The sequence below is a fragment of the Dipteris shenzhenensis genome, chromosome 27, assembly GCF_047967505.1.
Source record: "Dipteris shenzhenensis isolate YYH24624 ecotype China chromosome 27, Dip_SZ_1.0, whole genome shotgun sequence".
In the NCBI taxonomy this organism is placed as follows: Eukaryota; Viridiplantae; Streptophyta; class Polypodiopsida; order Gleicheniales; family Dipteridaceae; genus Dipteris; species Dipteris shenzhenensis.
In genome coordinates this window covers 18,057,161-18,077,405 of record NC_141622.1, presented here as the reverse complement: position 1 = coordinate 18,077,405, position 20,245 = coordinate 18,057,161, and positions in this window count along the sequence as shown.

Here is a 20,245-nt window from a genome sequence, read left to right as displayed (position 1 = left end):
ATGTCAACCACATGTGGAATCTCATGACTCAACTTGCTTCTATCAACTCTCCAATCACTACAGATGATGCAATGGTAGTATTGCTCAAAAGTATGCCTGAATATTATGATCATGTTGTTACCACATTGAAAAATCTTCCTAATCCTACTCTTGAAGGTCTTATTACTGCTCTTCAAGAAGAAGAAAGGCACAAGGAACTCCAAAGAGGAAATGACATAGCCTATGCCATAAAAACTCAAATAGGCAAGTTTCAACCTTGCAAACATTATGGGAAGACTAATCACCTCTCAAAAGATTGCTTCAAGATCAATCCTTGCAAATATTATGGCAAAAACAATCACCATGAAAAGTTTTGCAAGGCCAAAAAGGAAGCAACTACAAAACCAGAAACTGCCAATTTACTTTCAGTTGATGTGCCTCCACAAGATGAGGCCTCCTATGATGATTATGCTTTTTGAACTAGCTGAGCTCCACATATGCTCCAGATCTCTCTTTTATGTTGAGTCAAGGTACTCTGCCTAGATAGTTCTCCAAAATGAATGGAATAAACTATTGTGTTCTTTGTAAACACCTCTGGTCACCATGTGATGTAGGCCATGTGTATGTGTTTAGCTCCATGGTTGTGTGCATGTACATGCAGGGGAGATAACCATTGGAGGGTCTTATGTATCCCCTTGTTTACTTCACACCCTTGGGAACCCTTGCTGGCATGAGATCCTAGCCATAGATTTATCCTTGACCACCATGAGATGGCTTGAGACACTATGTGACTAGATGTATCCTTGACATAGCCTGAGGCATTCCCTTGAGGGGGGGTTTGATGGGATATCTCAAGATGTATGCCCCAGGCACACCTTGGGTTCTATGTGTGTGTGCTAGAGGCATAGTTAGGTGCCCATAAGCACTGTTAGGTGGTGGTAGATGCCACATAGGATGATTGAGAGATTCTAGGAGGTGATTGAGGAGATGATTGAGGAGATGATTGTGGAGCTTGGTGGCTCATGTAGAGGTGCCTACATATGGACCTCACCTTTCTTCATTCCATAAGCAAGCATTATCTTGTTTCATGTTCAGATTCATGCTTTCCTTTCACTTCTTCAACAGGTTCAAGGTTTAGAAGGAGGTTCCAAGGTTTAGAAGGAGTTCCAAGGTTTAGAAGAGTTTCAGGATTCAGAAGGAGGATCCAAGATTTAGGGTAGAGTATATGGCAGAGAACTTATCTCCCTCATAGATCATGGAGGCCAAGGGTTGAGGGACTAGGGGTTTAGGGGGAGCATAGGAGTGGGAGAGGAATAAGGTGTAAGAGTAGAGAGGAAGAGGAGAAAGGAGGAGGAGGAGGAGGCAGGAGGAGAAGGGAGAAGGAGGAGGGAGGAGAAAGGAGGAGGAGGAGGAGGAGGCAGGAAAAAGGAGGAGGAGGAGGAGGGAGGAGAAAGGAGGAGGAGAAGGGAGGAGAAGGGAGGAGGAGAGCGAGAGAAGGGGTTGCAAGGTTAGGATATGCTTTTGGACGTGGAATGCAAGGAAGCATGGACACTTGGAGACAATTCCTTGGAATACCAAAGTAGAACTCAACACAATGCCCCAAAGAGCTTGGGCTTCATTCTATTATGGGGTATTTATACAAGTTGGAGAGCTTCTCTCTCTGTATGTAGTAATTGTAAGACATTCTCTCTCTAATTAGAATTTGCATCTAGAAGTTACCATGGGGATAATGCCTATCCCTTGAACTAGATTTGGTGTATTATTGCACGACTTGACTCTATAAGCATTCTACCAAGGGAATTGCAGACTGTGTCAAGAGACCGGAGTGCTCCCGAGGCTAGATTGCATACTATTATACATTGCATGACTTGATTGCTTAATACATACTAAGACTATAGAAATATTAAAGCATAAAGCATAAATAGCATAGAAGCATAGACTAAAGAAGCATAGGCATATAGAAATAGGAAATTATTTGTTGCATGCTATATGCTCCAACAATCATCCTCATCTTCCAAAAGATGAGGTGGTAGCTTAAGTCATCATTGCATTTGAAAAGAGGGAGGGGCTTGGAGGAGGCCCTCCAAACTTCTGGAGGACCTTCCTACTCTCTTGCATATCAAATTTATAGAAGCTTAGTGACTGTAACTTGTGTTTAGTTACCTTAGTTATTTATAGAAGCTTAGTGACCGTAACATGTTTAGTTAGTTCTTATAGGAGAAGAAGGATCCTTAGTGTTTCGGTTGTGGCTAGCCTTCTTAGAGTCCACGGACGATGCCAAAGTTTCTATGGCCTTACCAAAATCCCCAGCTTTCTCAAAAGCAGGGGGATACAACAAAAATCTGAGGACAAATGAACTAAGGAACAAAGCAGGAATTCCGGATATGTTCCAAGCAAGCTGGTTGAATAGTAAGTAAAGAAAATTTATACTTGGTTTGCACATAAGAAGTATAGCTCAGTACGATAGGCTCTTTCCCATCTGCTATGTCAGAAACCTGAGCTCAAAGGAGCCTTAAACAGAGATGAGTGACTGTGGAAGTCTCAGATCAGCACTTCAAGCATGGAAGCATGCCTTAATCCACCTCTTTTGTATTTGAGCATGGCATGTCCTCCTTCCTAATTTGACTAATCCAATTTTTGATGCAGGAATCCAATCTGACGTGCTGCACAAACCCGAGCTCAGGGGCTGCTAGCTCTCCAAATTCAAATGTGGAGGTACAAAGGAAAAAGAGAAATTTGAACAAATTGGGTAGGACAGGAGGTAAAGGAATAAAGATGGCAAGGTAGAGTAGCTCTCAAGGGAAAAAACTCACGGTTTACAAAGCCGACATAGAGGAAACATATTTCATTGTCTCAAAAGGCTGCATATATTTGAGCTTCTCAATATCGTTGCTATTGCAAATACCTACGCAAACATCTACAGTGGCCTATCATGTATGGAGAGTAAGATGAAAGCAAATTGAAGGAGAGAGAAGAAAATCACGCACGATTTTGCATGCCAAATATTCATCGTTGTGCAAGAAGGCCATGGAAATGTGGCTAGGAGGAAATGGAAAGTGCCAAATCTCCATAGTTGCGAGGGAAGAGAGAGGCTGTTAGATGTTTTCATTACTGTGACATAAAAATAGTGACCAAGTACCTCCAATCTCAAGTCTTGGACTTCTGAAGCAAGCCTACTGCCTCACGAGTCACCGCCAGTCTCCACTGCTCCAGTCACCAGAGTTCACCGGGCACTGTTCCACCATTCAACTTCAGTCTTTCAACCTGCGCGCAGCGTCTGTCACCTGCTTCTCTGCAAGCAGCAAGAAATGATTGAATCATTGTAATATATGATTCAAGCCTCAAAGCTCAAGCTTGCCAATCAACGACTACAGTGCAAGAAAGACTCGCCATCAACAAATAGCCAAACGACTGTTCAAGCATGAATTATAAATTACCTACAGCAACAGCAGCTCAACTCAAGCATTTTATAAGGCCCAAACTACATGACAGTCAACTCGACACCCAACATCACACAAGACAAGCCTGCAATAGAGCCCCAAGAGGAAACGACTCTAGAAACAAATAACAAGACTACATCTAGCAGATATATTTGAATGTTAGAATATCACAATAGTATCTCAAAATGAGGATCATTAATGGAGGTAGTTTGTAAGAAGTGGACGTTTGTAGGAAGTGGTGTCTATAATACTTGTGTCATGAAAGGGACATCTGATGGACCTCTCATCTCTATAGTAAACTAGTTGGGCCTATACTCTGAAATTTGTCCTAATTTCTACATCTGTGTATATATTTGAATGTTAGAATATCACAGTAGCATCTCCACATCTGAGTGTGGAAAATGCAAGGTCTATTTTTATAGAGATGCCATAGTAGGATGTGGGTCCATAGAAAAGAGGCTTTGATCAAAAGCTTCGAGCTATACAAGATCATCTTCATTTGTCCATGTGACATGCATACTCATGCCCACAAGGCTGTCTCTCATGCCTCCCAATCCTATGCAAGTACCATGGCCTAATGCTCTCCTCGTATTGGCAGCTTATAGGTGAGACTATGAAACCCTCTACTCCAATAGGAATTTTGTAAAGCTAACATCTTTGCAAGTTTTCAACATAATTGTACTTTTGCAGTATGAGGATCATTAATGGAGGACGTTTGCAAGAAGTGGCCGTTTGTAAGAAGTGGCGTCTACAATACTTGTGTCATGAAAGGGACATTTGATGGACCTTTCATCTCTATAGTAGACTAGATGGGCCTATGCTCTAAACTTTTATCCTAAATTCTGCATTTGTGTATATATTTGAATGTTAGAATATCACAGTAGTATCTCCAAATGAGGATCATTAATGGAGGGCATTTGCAAGAAGTGGACGTTTGTAGGAAGTGGTGTCTACAATACTTGTGTCATGAAAGGGACATATGATGGACCTCTCATCTCTATAATAAACTAGTTGGGCCTATGCTCTGAAATTTGTCCTAAATTCTGCATCTATGTATATATTTGAATGTTAGAATATCACAATAGCATCTCCACATATGAGTCTAGATGATGTAAGGTCTATTTTTATAGAGATGCTACAGTAGGATGTGGGTCCATAGAAAAGAGGCTTTGCAACCGTTGGGGAAAATGCAAGTCAAAAGCTTCAAGCTATACAAGATCATCTTCATTTGTGATGTGGATGCATCTGTGAGTGTGGCAGCCCTAAAACAGATTCCAATGGTTCAAGCCTCTATTGTTGAGTTAGAAATTACTGTGAGAAATGCCCTTATCAATGTGTATGACAAGTGTGGGAGCCTTAGACGATGTAAGGGCAATGTTTGTAGAAACACTACATCAAAATGAGGTTTCTTGAAATGCCATTATCAGTGCATCTATAGTGCATATACTCCTCTCATGCATGATGAATGAATGGACTATAGGGATACGAGTTGTAGTGTATGGCAAGTGTGATAGCCTTAGACGATGTAAGGGCAGTGTTTGTAGAAATACTACATCAAAACATGGGTTCTTGAAATGCCATTATCAGTGCATCCCTAGTGTATATACTCCTCTCATGCATGATGAGTGAATGGACTATAGGGATATGAGCTTTAGTGCCAAGTTTTACATATCTTGAGTGAATGGACTATAAGGATATGATCTTTAGTGCCAAGTTTTACGAGCATCTATGTATATCTTTGAATGTTAGAATATCATAGTAGCATCTCCACATATGAGTTTGGACGATGTAAGGTCTGTTTTTACAGAGATGCCATAGCCTCGGAAGTCTCTCTATTTGTAGAATTACCTTACCTGTGCCCTGTGCTGGGCTATATGCCAGCCCATTTGCCCATTATATGGGCATGTACTTAGGCCTATGTAGGCTTGCATAGGAGCCCATGGCCTCATTGGCTACGTTAATTACAACAAGAATGATGCACAATTTACTATTAATAAGCCAATTGTACTCTTTTAAGGCCATGCTCAGCATATCTTGTCACAAGGGTAGGCCACAAGACCCCATTCTGAACTCGCAGCTCGTCAAGCTTCTTAAAGCAAGCCACATTTGGCATACATATCCTGCAAAGTGATGGCAATAATAGGATCCCTTTCCAGTGCCTTTCTGGCTACCTTAGAGTGTATTTCTCACCCCTTGTCCATAGCTTCTATACTGCCACAAGCTTTTAAGCTGGAAAATAATATGATAAGATTTGAATATAAATACAGGAGTTGCTTCTACTCAAGACATTCAGCGCTTCATCAGCAAGCTCATGTTCAGCATATCTTGCCATGCAGTGTGCGAGACTTCATTTCGAACTATGATCTTGTCAAATGCTTTATGTGGTTCTGCAAGCAAGCTACATTTGGCATTCATATCCACCAAGGTGCTACCAACAACTATCTCTTTTTCCATCCCATTTCTAGAAATCTCAGTGTGTATTTCTTGGCCCTTGTCCATGGCACCTATGCTGCCACATGCTTTCACGATGCAACAAAAGGTGATTGCATCTAGAGAGAGACCCTCTGATTGCACATGTTTGAAGGTTTCCTCACCAAGCGCATGCTTGGCATATCCTACAATCAATGCATTCCATGAGACTATGTCTTGTCAAATGCTTCCTGTGCTTCTCTAAGCAAGCCATATGTATACTCCCACACTTACCATACATATTTATAAGGGCAGTCCGCACCAGCACATCTTGCCCAAATCCAACATCCATAATAGCAGCTTGGATCTTTTACCCCTCATCTAGGCCTATCAGATTGGCAGGGAGGTAGCAAGCTAAGGGTGTCCACTTCCGGACCACTTTCGGGTGAGTGTGACACCCGCTCGAGTGAAAATACAAAGGTTTTGCTTCAGTCTCCAATACCTCGATCGAGGTATAAGCTCCAATGAAAATCACACACGAGCACAACCGAGCCAAGCCAATACCTCGATCGAGGTACTACACTTTTTCACCGGACCGAGCCTCTACCTCGATCGACGCTTGCTGGCAAGCCAGCTATACATGCCACATCTACCTCATTCGAGGTATCGTGGCAATCCAGCTCAACCTCGATCGAGGTCAGGTGGCATGTCCAGCATACCTCGATCGAGGTATGTGCCATCCGACAGGGCAGCCAACAAGGCGGATGACATACCTCGATCGAGGTATGCTGGACACATGACTTGGCATCCCGCTTCTGCCAACATACCACGATCGAGGTATCGTGGCATGTCAAAACCTCCATCGACGTGGATGTACCGAGATGTATGGGCATGTCACAATACCTCGATCGAGGTATTGTGGCATGGCAATACCTCGATCGAGGTAGATGTACCGAGATGTATGGGCATGTCAAGAATACCTCGATCAAGGTATTGTGGCATGCCAATACCTCGATTGAGGTAGATGTGCCGAGATGTATGGGCATGTCAAGAATACCTCGATCGAGGTAGCTAAACCCTAATTTTTCTTATAAAAGGAGAGCGACCCCCCTCATTCCGCATACCTCGATCGAGCTCCTCCTCATCCACCGATTTCGGATTTGCTGGACTTCGACGGAATTGCGCGAGCGACAGAGAGCCACGAACGGACATCGACGGAGATGGACAGAGCCGAAGCGGGAGAGTCCAGGTAGGGTTTTTTTTTATGTAGCATTTTCTTTTTGGTAGAATTTGATTAAATTTTAGTTTATAAGAAAAATTATAAAATGCATTTTAATGTTTTTCTGAAATTTATGAATTACGAGATTTTTTATTTAAAATGTGAAAATTAAATTTTTTTTTTTAAATAGAGCTTTTTTTAGTAAATAAAAAAACGTTCATATTAATAATTATAAAATATTTATAAATTTGAAATGCATTTGTAAATTTTTTTTTTAATTTTTAAATTACGACATTTATAATTTAAAATGTGAAAATTTTAAATTTAAAAAACGTTTAATGAGGCATTTTTTATTCAAAATGTGAAAATGTTCAATATTTTTGTTTTTTTTATGTAGCATTTTCTTTTTGGTAGAATTTGATTAAATTTTAGTTTATAAGAAAAATTATAAAATGCATTTTAATGTTTTTCTGAAATTTATGAATTACGAGATTTTTTATTTAAAATGTGAAAATTAATTTTTTTTTAATAGAGCTTTTTTTAGTAAATAAAAAAACGTTCATATTAATAATTATAAAATATTTATAAATTTGAAATGCATTTGTAAATTTTTTTATTACGACATTTATAATTTAAAATGTGAAAATTTTAAATTTAAAAAACGTTTAATGAGGCATTTTTTATTCAAAATGTGAAAATGTTCAATATTTCTGTTTTTTTTATGTAGCATTTTCTTTTTGGTAGAATTTAATTAAATTTTAGGTTAAAAGAAAAATAATAAAAAATTTCTAAATTTCAAATGCAATATAATGTTTTTTTGAAATTTATGAATTACGACATTTTTTATTTAAAATGTGAAAATGAAATTTTTTTTTCGAAATAGAGCTTTTTTAGTAAATAAAAAAACGTTCATATTAATAATTATAAAATATTTATAAATTTGAAATGCATTTGTAAATTTTTTTAAAATTTTTGAATTACGACATTTATAATTTAAAATGTGAAAATTTTAAATTTAAAAAACGTTTAATGAGGCATTTTTTATTCAAATTGTGAAAATGTTCTATATTTCTATTTTTTTAATGTAGCATTTTCTTTTTGGTAGAATTTAATTAAATTTTAGTTTATAAGGAAAATTATAAAAAATTTCTAAATTTATAATGCATTTTAATGTTTTTTTGAAATTTATAAATTACGACATTTTTTATTTAAAATGTGAAAATGAATTTTTTTTTTAAAAATAGAGCTATTTTTATTAAATAAAAAAACGTTCATAGGAATAATTATAAAGTATTTATAAATTTGAAATGCATTTGTAAATTTTTTTTTAATTTTTGAATTACGACATTTATAATTTAAAATGTGAAAATTTTAAATTTACAAAACGTTTAATGAGGCATTTTTTATTCAAAATGTGAAAATGTAAAAATTAGGTTTTTAAAAATCATCTTTAGGAATGGCCACTAGTTGAGGTGGATTGCCCAACCAAAATAGGAAATGAAGATACAAGACATTTTGTATAAGACTCACTCGACTTATCAAATTAATACACAAACATAAACCTATTAGTCAACTATTGGAGTTGGATATTAAAGATTGACTAGTGACATGGTTGGTGACCAAAGCTTGAAGTTGACTAGACACTTTGGGACAAGCAAGTTCTTTAGAAGGAAACTAGGTTTAAGCTTGGGTAATCATCCCTAATATATTGGGAAATTACTAATGATAAATCATCCTTTAACTATTTGGCAATTAGTAAGGATCGATTCTACTAGGAAATATGTTGAAGGCATATGTCCCCTATTAGTCAATAGATTGATTAGACTAAGCATGCATGATAAGGCTATAGCTTGGAAATGCCTAGATAGTGGCTTAGTCCAAATCTTCAATATCCCTTAAGAAGACATGAAATAGTGGCTTAGATCTTAAGAAGACATGGAATAGTTTGCAAATGTCTAATTCTTCTAAGTTATGCATAGACTCTAGCATAACTAAAAAAAGAATATTACAAGATTGAGAATATTTGGATGGGTCTTCAAGAACTCGAATATTACGGTCTGTGCCTATAAACTGTTTGAGATTCTTATGCTATCACTATGGCATGCTTTAGATCTAGCACTTTGATCATGTTTGTTGTCTAGTTCCATAATTCATCTACTTCTCTTATATGTATAAGAAGAAAGAAATACGCCATAGAGAAACTGAAAGTTTAACTAGAATACCTAACATTCATTGCACATGAGACTCTAGTGGATCTATATTCATTCCACATTCATGCTAATATATGCAAGTGTTTTGATCAACTATAGACCTAAGTTCAAATAGAACCTGTTAATGACTGAATCTCTCCTAATCATCCCTTAATGATCATAGATAATAGTATGGGCCACTATAAGGATTGGTTAGGAGCTATTTTTGAAATGCCAAACTTTGAAATGAAGTCAATATTCATTGTGTTGAGGAATATTTGTCGGGTGGATCTAGTTGAAGAGAGAAATCCATGTTGCATAACATTTGTCTGAGTTGAGCAGCCTCAAATCGACTTAAGAGAGAGAGAACTCCATAACCTTCAAGAGTCGACATTTGAAGCATCCCATTCCATGTTGTTTGCTACATGGCAGCTCGCCATGTGGCACACATACATCCCTTTTTGCAGTGTAGGGAAACCTATGACTAATGTTAACAACATTTATCTTGTCTTTTACAAATGACTAAGATGTTTTCCCAAAAAGACTTTGTAACAATAATCACGTGAACCACCTCATAACCAAAATAGTATGGATGCTACATATCTCCTTTCCCTCGTTGAAACTATGTCACACATGGAATGTCAACCACATGCTCAAGGAATTATATGCTAGTTTGATTGTAAGCAAGGGTGGTCTCTTTCTTGCTAGTCCAACCATAGGCAACGGTGACGCTTATTACTTGAGCTCAACCAAAATTAACATTAGTTATCGTATGCAACCCTTCCCATTGCATAGGGACATCCAAGGATTTAATTTTCAAAGTTTTTGAATCCTCTTCTAGGGATCTCGTGCCCTTTGTTGTTGCTACGTATGTGGATGATCTCATTCCAAAACTATTTTTACAACTAGAAGTCGAGTGAGTCTTATACAAAATGTCTTGAACCAAGTGATGATCTATAGGAATGGCCACTAGTTGAGCTGGATTGCCCAACCAAAATAGATAATATTGAAAAGGCTTAATTATTTTCTCAAAGTTCTCGCTTTAAAAGGTCTGTAGTGTGAACCCGCTCTCTTTTTTAATGTGTAGTCCGAGAAATACTAGATGCGCCTTGCTTGTGTATCGTTCAAAGTAATGTATTAGGTATCCTTCTATCTCCTCCATATCTATTGCAAACCCAAGGCAGTAAAGCATTCAAAGAAGGTCTTATTAACCAAACCTCTCCACTATCTGTCCTTAGTATAGGGGCCATAAGTGGACAATGTGGTCCTTACACCACATGTGGAAAAGTTTCATATTGGATAAAAAGTGAAAAAAGGGAAATATATAAGGAAAAAATATTTGAGACATCTAAGTTTAAAAATGCAACAACTAGAGTGAAAAAATTCTAATCAAAATTAAGAATTATTAATAATATTGATTAATATTGAGCCACACATTTGGCCCATCTACCAGTAGGTGCATAGGATCTACCTCATCAAGGAGTACGTACAAATAGTTTTCATTACGTAAATAGATTATAAGTCATATTGAATAGAATATTATTTTCATTACCCAAATAGAATATTAATTTCCATGTGTTTTTTTTGTGCATGCGCCAGCCAGCGCACAGGTTCTAGCACCACTATTCCTATGCAGATAGAGATGCTGAGAGCTGAGATGAGGGCATTGCAGGATGCTAGGGCACCCCCTCACTTGGTTGCGAGCCTGGATTCAGTTATTGAGGCTCTGAGTCGATTGGACACAGTTGAGGACGTTGTGGATAGCTTTCAGGCACAGGCTGAGGCGGAGATCACTGGTGGTGGCTTGGATTGGAGAGCCATTCGACAGTTGTTTGAGCGTGAGTCACATCACAGGGAGGCCTTGGAGGATATGTTTTGGGATGGTCACACCGAGGCGATGCGACCACGATCAAGGCTCCCTTTGCATATTTTACGGTGTAGGCACCCCATCATAGCAGCACACATTTATCCGAGATATCTCGCTATGAATGGTGGTCGATTGCCTCACAACCGCCAGATAGCCAGGTCGTTTGCCATGCAGCTTTACGCTGAGTTTGTCCTTGGTCATCAGGTGGACTACCTTAGTACACCCGTCCAGGATCAGGAGCGGGACGTGGTAGGATGGGGCGTCAGGAGCGTTAGATTGTAGGTGTTCGGCGTCGACGCGAGGGACCAGAGTTGCACACCATCCCTGCACCGGCATTACGAGCGGTGGGAGGACAGATTAGGGGGGATGTTCATTCAGTGGCATCATCCTTGCAGCACATGGTCTCTGCCCTATCGAGATCTATTGCGATTCCACCTCCCCCACCTCGATCATCGATGGAGCATCCCACATCTACACCACCTCCCACATCTACGGTGCCTCAGCACGAGTTGGAGGCTCGAGACACATGGATTGCAGAGTTGGAGGCATTGTTGGCCGAGTCTAGGGATGAGGTTAGTTATTTTGATTATGTTAGTTTATTTTTTTGTAGCGTGTTTTGAACTAAAGTTTTTTGGTTAATTCTCACCATGTACGTGACATGTTTGCATTGCAGGCACATCTATTGTGTCAGGAGATGGAGTCTCGCCGTACGACTATTGCCGTACGACTATTGCAGACAGATTTGGAGGAGCAGAGGATTCGGACACGCATAGCATACCATCGTGCAGAGCACTATATTTTGCAGTTGAGGCATATTAGTCGTGATCCATCGCGCCATAGGATCGACCCCAGCATGGCCCTATACCCTGCTCCTCCTGTAGATGTGCCGACTAGGACACCCATAGACGCAGTAGTCATAGCGAGGCTTCCTACTGCCACTTGTGTCCTCTGCCACGAGGAGTTTGACACCGTAGGGTGGTTTGGACTAGGGTGCGGCCACATCGCACATCTCCATTGCATGACCCGCCACATGGTGGCACGTTCAGTGTGCCCTGTATGCTTTGCTGACATTGATGTGGCGACATACAGAGGACTGGGCATGGATGATCTATATCCTGGTCATCGTCAGGCTGTTGATCCATTCGCCCGTGTAGTCTTGACAGAGCACTACAGGGAGGAGGCACAAAGAGCGTTGCTGATGCAGGAGGGTGCGGATACATCGGTGGTTGCATCATGCGTTCCACGACGCTTTTCGTACGGTGATTTCATGCCAGGTGACGAGGCATGAGCGGAGGAGGCACGCCGGATTGAGCGAGAGGCAGAGCTGCAGACATCATTGCAGCAGTGGGTGGAGCAGCAGCTAGGGCGGGGCCGAGACCAGCGTCTTTCACATGTAGAGATGATTACTCGCGCTGGATTTGAGGCACGAGTATTCGCAGATGCACAGCTATGGGAGCTGAGACGCGCGTACATAAAGGAGGCGAGGGAGGCAGAGATGGCTGCAGTGGTGCGTGCAGCATGCCCTCCTCTTCATCAGGATGAGGCTGGCCCGTCTCATGCAGGTGATGAGGCTGGCCCATCTGAGCCGGCTTTGCCTGAGGGCACACAGCGGACGGTTGGGCAGCGGGTCATACAGGAGCCACGTCAGCATTCCACTAGAGGATCATATGTAGAGTTATCAGATTCGGATTCAGATTGATTGTTTAGGCTTCACACGTTTCTTGTATAGGGATGCACTTTTGCAGCATGATGATGATGATGTACAGATTCATTTTGGTACTTTCATGATATTGTTCCCACTTTTATGATGTATGAGCATTTTCGTACTTTCATGATTTTCTTCACACTTTGTTTATCTCAGTTTATCTCAGTTTATAGTTTGTTTAATACATAAGGTATTTAAAAAAGAATGCCATGTGAAGTAATTGTAAACATTAAACATTAATTGTAAACATTAAACATATCAAAATTCATCTTTTTTTGGATGAAAATTTTTTTTTGCTGATAAAAGTTTTTCATTTTTTAAACAAAAATTTTATTCTATTCATGTTTGTCAATAAAGTGTGTTTCAAAATCCAAATTTTCATCAAGTTTTCAAAAAGACAACTATTGTCATATTCATGCTTCCAAATCTAGCCTTCCCATCTTAATATCAAAATATGTTGAAATTTAACCATTTGATAAACTAATTTGTATAAAAAGAAAATTACTTTTTTTAGACAATGCCATAGCCCAATGTAAAATTCTTTCATCAAATGAAATTAGATATTAAAGTAACATCAATTTTACCAACTTTCAATTTATGCTATTTACAAAAAGTATTCTAGAAATGTATATTGGTACAAAACTTATCCATGACTCCGAGGGCAATGTTGTTACCTATGTGTAAATCAATTGATAAAAAATTCTTTCAACACCAATGAACTTGAGGGAATGTGTGATCTAGAGATACTTAAACAACATGACAAAAGGAAAAAATTTGAGAAATCACCAATGTGTGGACATGCTTAGTTTGTAGGGTGTAGAAATTCTTGTATATGGATTTGATATGGGCACTTGCATAGAAAACAATTGGTATTTCAAAGAAAAAGCTCTAGCAACTCTCTTAGTTGAATGAAGCAGTTTCTTCTCCTTTGCAATTTGTCATGTTTTTTAAATTAAAGGAGAGAATACTTTTTGCAAATGATAATACTAGACATTTTTATGTTCTGCAATAAAATATAAGTAATATTTTATGCATTCTTTTTTCACAATTCTAGTTTTTTAATATTATTGACATGAAGCGTATATTTTGTCCCTACAATTTTTAAAAAATATAAAATTTTTGGGGATTTTTTTCAAAAATGGAGTTAGACTTGTCCTTTGCATGATTTTGCTGTTATTTATTATGACTCAGTGTTTAATTTGTCTCTTATTGTTAACAATACTTGTGCTAATTGGTGATCAAAGAAAACAAGACCTAATTATTTGTCATATTCGAACCACAATCACATGTGCCTTCCAAATCACAATCGCATATGCCTTCCAAGTTTCTAAGGACTATTTCAATTTCCTTAATATGACATTTGCCAATGCACCAATCTAATTATTATGCATGTATAAAAGATAATGGACATAAAGAAGAGAAATCAACACAATTGGCAATTAATGCATGTATATGGGAATACAAGGAAGGTGTGGCATGCTAGCCCACCATTTTATTTCACTATTTTCTTTTGCATTTAGTGGTTTATGTACAAGAGAAAGGATTGGCAGTTGGTATAAGGAAAAGTGTTGGTATTTGGTTTAATTTCGTATATATCAATGCTTGCAATTATTACACTAAACCTAAGAGCCGTGCGAAGTTTCATCCCCATGTGCATATTTAAAATTAAGAGTATGATTTTGAATTTCAAATATCTCAATTCACAGATCTAATACATAATGTATTTTAAAAATAATGCCGTGTGTCGTAATTGTAAACATTAAGCATTGAAAAGGTGCTTGCAAAAATGCATGCACTTCGATGTTATACTTCACCCAATCCGTATCATGCACAATCTTCTTTACTACATGTGAGATTTTGGATTAGTCGTGCTAGTAGGGATTGCTTCTACGTGGCGCAAACCAAATCAGTTGGAGACCAAGTCTTGCGCGGATGTACGTCTAGGGTAGCCTAAGAGGCGTGTGAAGTTTCGTCCCCAACAGGGTTTAGGATTTAGGGTCCAGGGTTTAGGGTTTAGGGTTTAGGGTTTAGTCGTGCTAGTAGGGATTGCTTCTACGTGGCGCAAACCAAATCAGTTGGAGACCAAATCTTGCGTGGATGTATGTCTAGGGTAGCCTAAGAGGCGTGTGAAGTTTCGTCCCCAACAGGGTTTAGGATTTAGGGTCTAGGGTTTAGGGTTTAGTCGTGCTAGTAGGGATTGCTTCTACGTGGCGCAAACCAAATCAGTTGGAGACCAAATCTTGCGTGGATGTACATCTAGGGTAGCCTAAGAGGCGTGTGAAGTTTCGTCCCCAACAGGGTTTAGGATTTTGGGTCCAGGGTTTAGGGATTAGGGTTTAGGGTTTAGTCGTGCTAGTAGGGATTGCTTCTACGTGGCACAAACCAAATCAATTGGAGACCAAATCTTGTGTGGATGTACGTCTAGGGTAGCCTAAGAGGCGTGTGAAGTTTCGTCCCCAACAGGGTTTAGGATTTAGGGTCCAGGGTTTAGGGTTTAGGGTTTAGGGTTTAGTCGTGCTAGTAGGGATTGCTTCTACGTGGCGCAAACCAAATCAGTTGGACACCAAATCTTGCGTGGATGTACATCTAGGGTAGCCTAAGAGGCATGTGAAGTTTCGTCCCCAACAGGGTTTAGGATTTAGGTCCAGGGTTTAGGGTTTAGGGTTTAGGTTTTAGTCGTGCTAGTAGGGATTGCTTCTACGTGGCGCAAACCAAATCAGTTGGAGACCAAATCTTGCATGGATGTACATCTAGGGTAGCCTAAGAGGCGTGTGAAGTTTTGTCTCCAAAAGGGTTTAGGATTTAGGGTCCAGGGTTTAGGGTTTAGGGTTTAGGGTTTAGTCGTGCTAGTAGGGATTGCTTCTACATGGCGCAAATCAAATCAGTTGGAGACCAAATCTTGCGTGGATGTACATCTAGGGTAGCCTAAGAGGCGTGTGAAGTTTCGTCCCCAAGAGGGTTTAGGATTTAGGGTCCAGGGTTTAGGGTTTAGGGTTTAAGGTTTAGTCGTGCTAGTAGGGATTGCTTCTACGTGGCACAAACCAAATCAGTTGGAGACCAAATCTTGCATGGATGTACGTCTAGGGTAGCCTAATAGGTGTGTGAAGTTTCGTCCCCAACAGGGTTTAGGATTTAGGGTCCAGGGTTTAGGGTTTAGGGTTTAGGGTTTAGTCGTGCTAGTAGGGATTGCTTCTACGTGGTGCAAACAAAATCAGTTGGAGACCAAATCTTGCATGGATGTACGTCTAGGGTAGCCTAAGAGGCGTGTGAAGTTTCGTGCCCAACAGGGTTTAGGATTTAGGGTCCAGGGTTTAGGGTTTAGGGTTTAGTCGTGCTAGTAGGGATTGTAAAAATGTATGCATTTGTCTTTCCAGGTGGCGCATACCAAATCAGTTGGAGACCAAATCTTGCGTGGATGTACGTCTAGGGTAGGCTAAGAGGCTTGTGAAGTTTCGTCCCCAAAAGATAAGTCCACGTGCGTATTTCATTAGTACGTGCGCCATTTTTCATACGTAGTCGTGCTAGTAGGGATTGTAAAAATGTACGCAACTGTCCTTCCATGTGGCGCATACCAAATCAGTTGGGCACCAAATCTTGCATGATGTACTTCTACGGTAGCCTAAGAGTCGTGCAAAGTTTCATTCCCAACAGATAAGTCCACACACATATTTCATTAGTACATGCGCCATAGCTCATACGTAGTTGTGCTAGTAGGGATTGTAAAAATGTACGCATTGTACCTTCCACGTGGTGCATACCAAATCAATTCAGACCAAATCTTGCGTGGATGTACGTCTAGGGTAGCCTAAGAGCCGTGCAAAGTTTAATCTCCAACAGATAAGTCCACATGCATATTTGGTTAGTACGTGCGCCATTTTTCACACGTCATGCTAGTAGGGATTGTAAAAATGTACGCATTATACCTTCCATGTGGCGCATACCAAATAAGTTGGAGACCAAATCTTGCGTGGATGTATGTCTAGGGGCCTAAGAGTCGTGCGAAGTTTCATTCCCAACAGATAAATCCACATGCGTATTTCGTTAGTACATGCGCCATAGCTCATACGTAGTTGTGCTAGTAGGGATTGTAAAAATGTATGCATTGTACCTTCCACGTGGCGCATACCAATTCAATTCAGACCAAATCTTGTGTGGATGTACGTCTATGGTAGCCTAAGAGTCGTGCAAAGTTTAATCTCCAACAGATAAGTCCACATGCATATTTGGTTAGTACGTGCGCCATTTCTCACACGTAGTCATGCTAGTAGGGATTGTAAAAATGTACACATTATACCTTCCATGTGGCGCATACCAAATAAGTTGGAGACCAAATCTTGTGTGGATGTATGTCTAGGGTGGCCTAAGAGTCGTGCGAAGTTTCATACCCAACAAATAAGTCCACACGCGCATTTCGTTAGTACATGCGCCATAGCTCATACGTAGTTGTGCTAGTAGGGATTGTAAAAATGTACGCATTGTACCTTCCACGTGGTGCATACCAAATCAATTCAGACCAAATCTTGCATGGATGTACGTCTACAGTAGCCTAAGAGCCGTGCAAAGTTTAATCTCCAACAGATAAGTCCACATGCATATTTGGTTAGTACGTGCGCCATTTCTCACACGTAGTCGTGCTAGTAGGGATTGTAAAAATGTACGCATTATACCTTCCACGTGGTGCATACCAAATAAGTTGGAGACCAAATCTTGCATGGATGTATGTCTAGGGTGGCCTAAGATTCGTGCAAAGTTTCATTCCCAACAGATAAGTCCACACGTGCATTTCGTTAGTACATGCACCATAGCTCATACGTAGTCACGAGTGCTAGTAGGGATTGTAAAAATGTACGCATTGTACCTTCCACGTGGCACATACCAAATCAATTCAAACCAAATCTCGCGTGGATGTATGTCTAGGGTGGCCTAAGAGTCGTGCGAAGTTTCATCCCCAACAAGCAAGTCCACACGCGTATTTCGTTAGTACGTGTGCGAATTTTCTTAGTCACATTTTTAAAATGTCCTAAAGCACAATACAAATTACAACATTACTACTAATAAACAATTTTTTGTATTACAAACACAACAAATCCCATTTAGAAGACATCGGACATCATGTTAAAAATAGAATCTAATACAATGATGTGTATGAACGTGTATACAGCCATCATAGTGAAATACAAAATATGAGTCCATGAAAATTACAATGGTACGGTCACACAGTGAGCCTATACATATCGAATACAAAAAAGTGTAATCAACTAGTGATACCCAATAAAAATCAATCTGATCAACTGATGATCCCAAAAAATATATGTAATGTGCTACTCCTCAGGATCAGCTCTCATGCCAATAGTTGCAAGTATGCTCTCGTGATCCGCCACTGCAAGGCGCCATCGTGGAGCTGACGTCGCCTTGCGAGTGCGAACATGACTCAAAGTAATCTTGATCCCAACAACAAGATGAGAATACATGTATGCCTCCTGATCCGCCATGTACTCCTGGAACTCAATATAGCGACCACGCCTCTGTATCTGCTGAAAATAGTGGCCACCTACGATCATGCTATGAGCATTGAAGTGCATCCCATGCCCATCCACTGTATCCTCATTCAGCACACTCTTCAGCATAGAGCATCACAACAAGTAATAATCCACACCCTCCTCATTGCCCTCCGAAGCAATAACCGCGAAGATATCACCAATACACAAAATATCTGTAAGCTGGTCATAATCTCTAGAGGAACTGAATCCCGCATCCTGATCATCATGTATCTCCTCCCAAGGCTGGAAGGGAGAAAGCACTCGCCGTACCCATGGATCGGCCCATGGTATCATGGAGCACCCTCCCCAATCATCATCAATGCATGCAGAGCAAAAACATGCAAACCGTCGAGAAAAGATCGTGGGGTGAGACTCACCTACGCTCCTGATGGAATGGAAATCAAGAGTGCCAGGCACAGAACGACAATCAAAAGGCCTCGACCGATCAAGACTCCCAATGTCCACGCACCAAAAATACCGGCTCACCACCCTATCGTCACGCGACTGAAACGAGGACGTAGCACTAGTGGATAAGTGCTGGCTGCACCACCACACCACATCATGTGCATCCTTGAAGCGATCGGCACTGTGACGCAACTGGTATCGACGCAAAGCACGCTTCATGCAAGCACCTGCACCATCGTGCTCTCCCTTACCGTGCCCTGTCTCGAAGTAGCTCCATGTGATCGGAATGCCTGTCTCACGGTGCCATCTGCAGAACCAATAAAACTATCTAGCGGATTTGAACTGACCACCGCAACCGTCTAACCAGATCCAGCGTCGTTGCCATGTGACACCATGATCCCTCAAGAAACTATCATGCAAAGTGAAGCAATGCTGCACAAAATGGGCATCATGCGATCGATCATCACTAATGTAGAAGTGATACTCTCGCACAATGATGCGTGAGTCCATGGTGCTATCAATGCCATCCACATGAGCCTGTGCATGACGATAGCTAATGTGCACAAATATAGCAACCTGCAATATGGCATTGAAAAAAAATATGACTATTGAAATAATTCAATATAATGAGGCGGGGAAAAAATCAATACTCAATTACACGTCACCTGTTCGGAGAAATAATACTCCGATTGGATCTCATGCTGTGGTGCAAAGGTGTAATTCTCCGCAAAGTCCACCACTGAGACAACCACCCCTATAGGAAATGTCCTCAAACATGCACGAAACTGACGATCCTCCCATTTCGCAGTGTGCGAGTGGCGTATGTAGCGGTACAGCTTCCCTCGAAAACAGTCAATGAATGCAACACGTGGTGTCTCCTTCCCCACAAGCTGCAACCTCCTCGACTGTGCACCACCATCTAATGTCAAGGTATAGTACTACTGCTGCCAACGAACCATTTGCACATCACAAGTATCTAGTGCAACTCGTGGCACTCTAGCAAAGTCACCACACAAAGTACACGTGCCTTCCACACAATCAAGGGAGTGGAATAAAGCATCACCATCTCGTGTACACAATATGGAATGAATGAAGTCACGAGGGCTAGTAGGAACCACTCCCCTATGACCATCAAGGGAACGGAATACGTCATACATCAATCCAAAATCCACATGGTAGCGACAACAGCATGTGTCACGCTCCTGAGAGCATCGCACAAACCATGGCCTGCATCGCTCAAATGACCTCTGCCCAATCTTGAACTCCGGGTGCGCCTCTACAAACTGAGTGTACAACTCAGTCTGGGTACACTCCAAAAAACATGCACCATGCTCAATGTACACACCGCGTGACACCCTCTTCCACAATGCCTTCTTGAACACCGGGGATGCTCTGCAATGCTCCTCCCAAAACTGTTGTATGAAGGACCTAGTGGAATCATCCAACAATCGATCGTTGCGAGGTGCACGACCACTCAAAGCCCAAAGAGCAT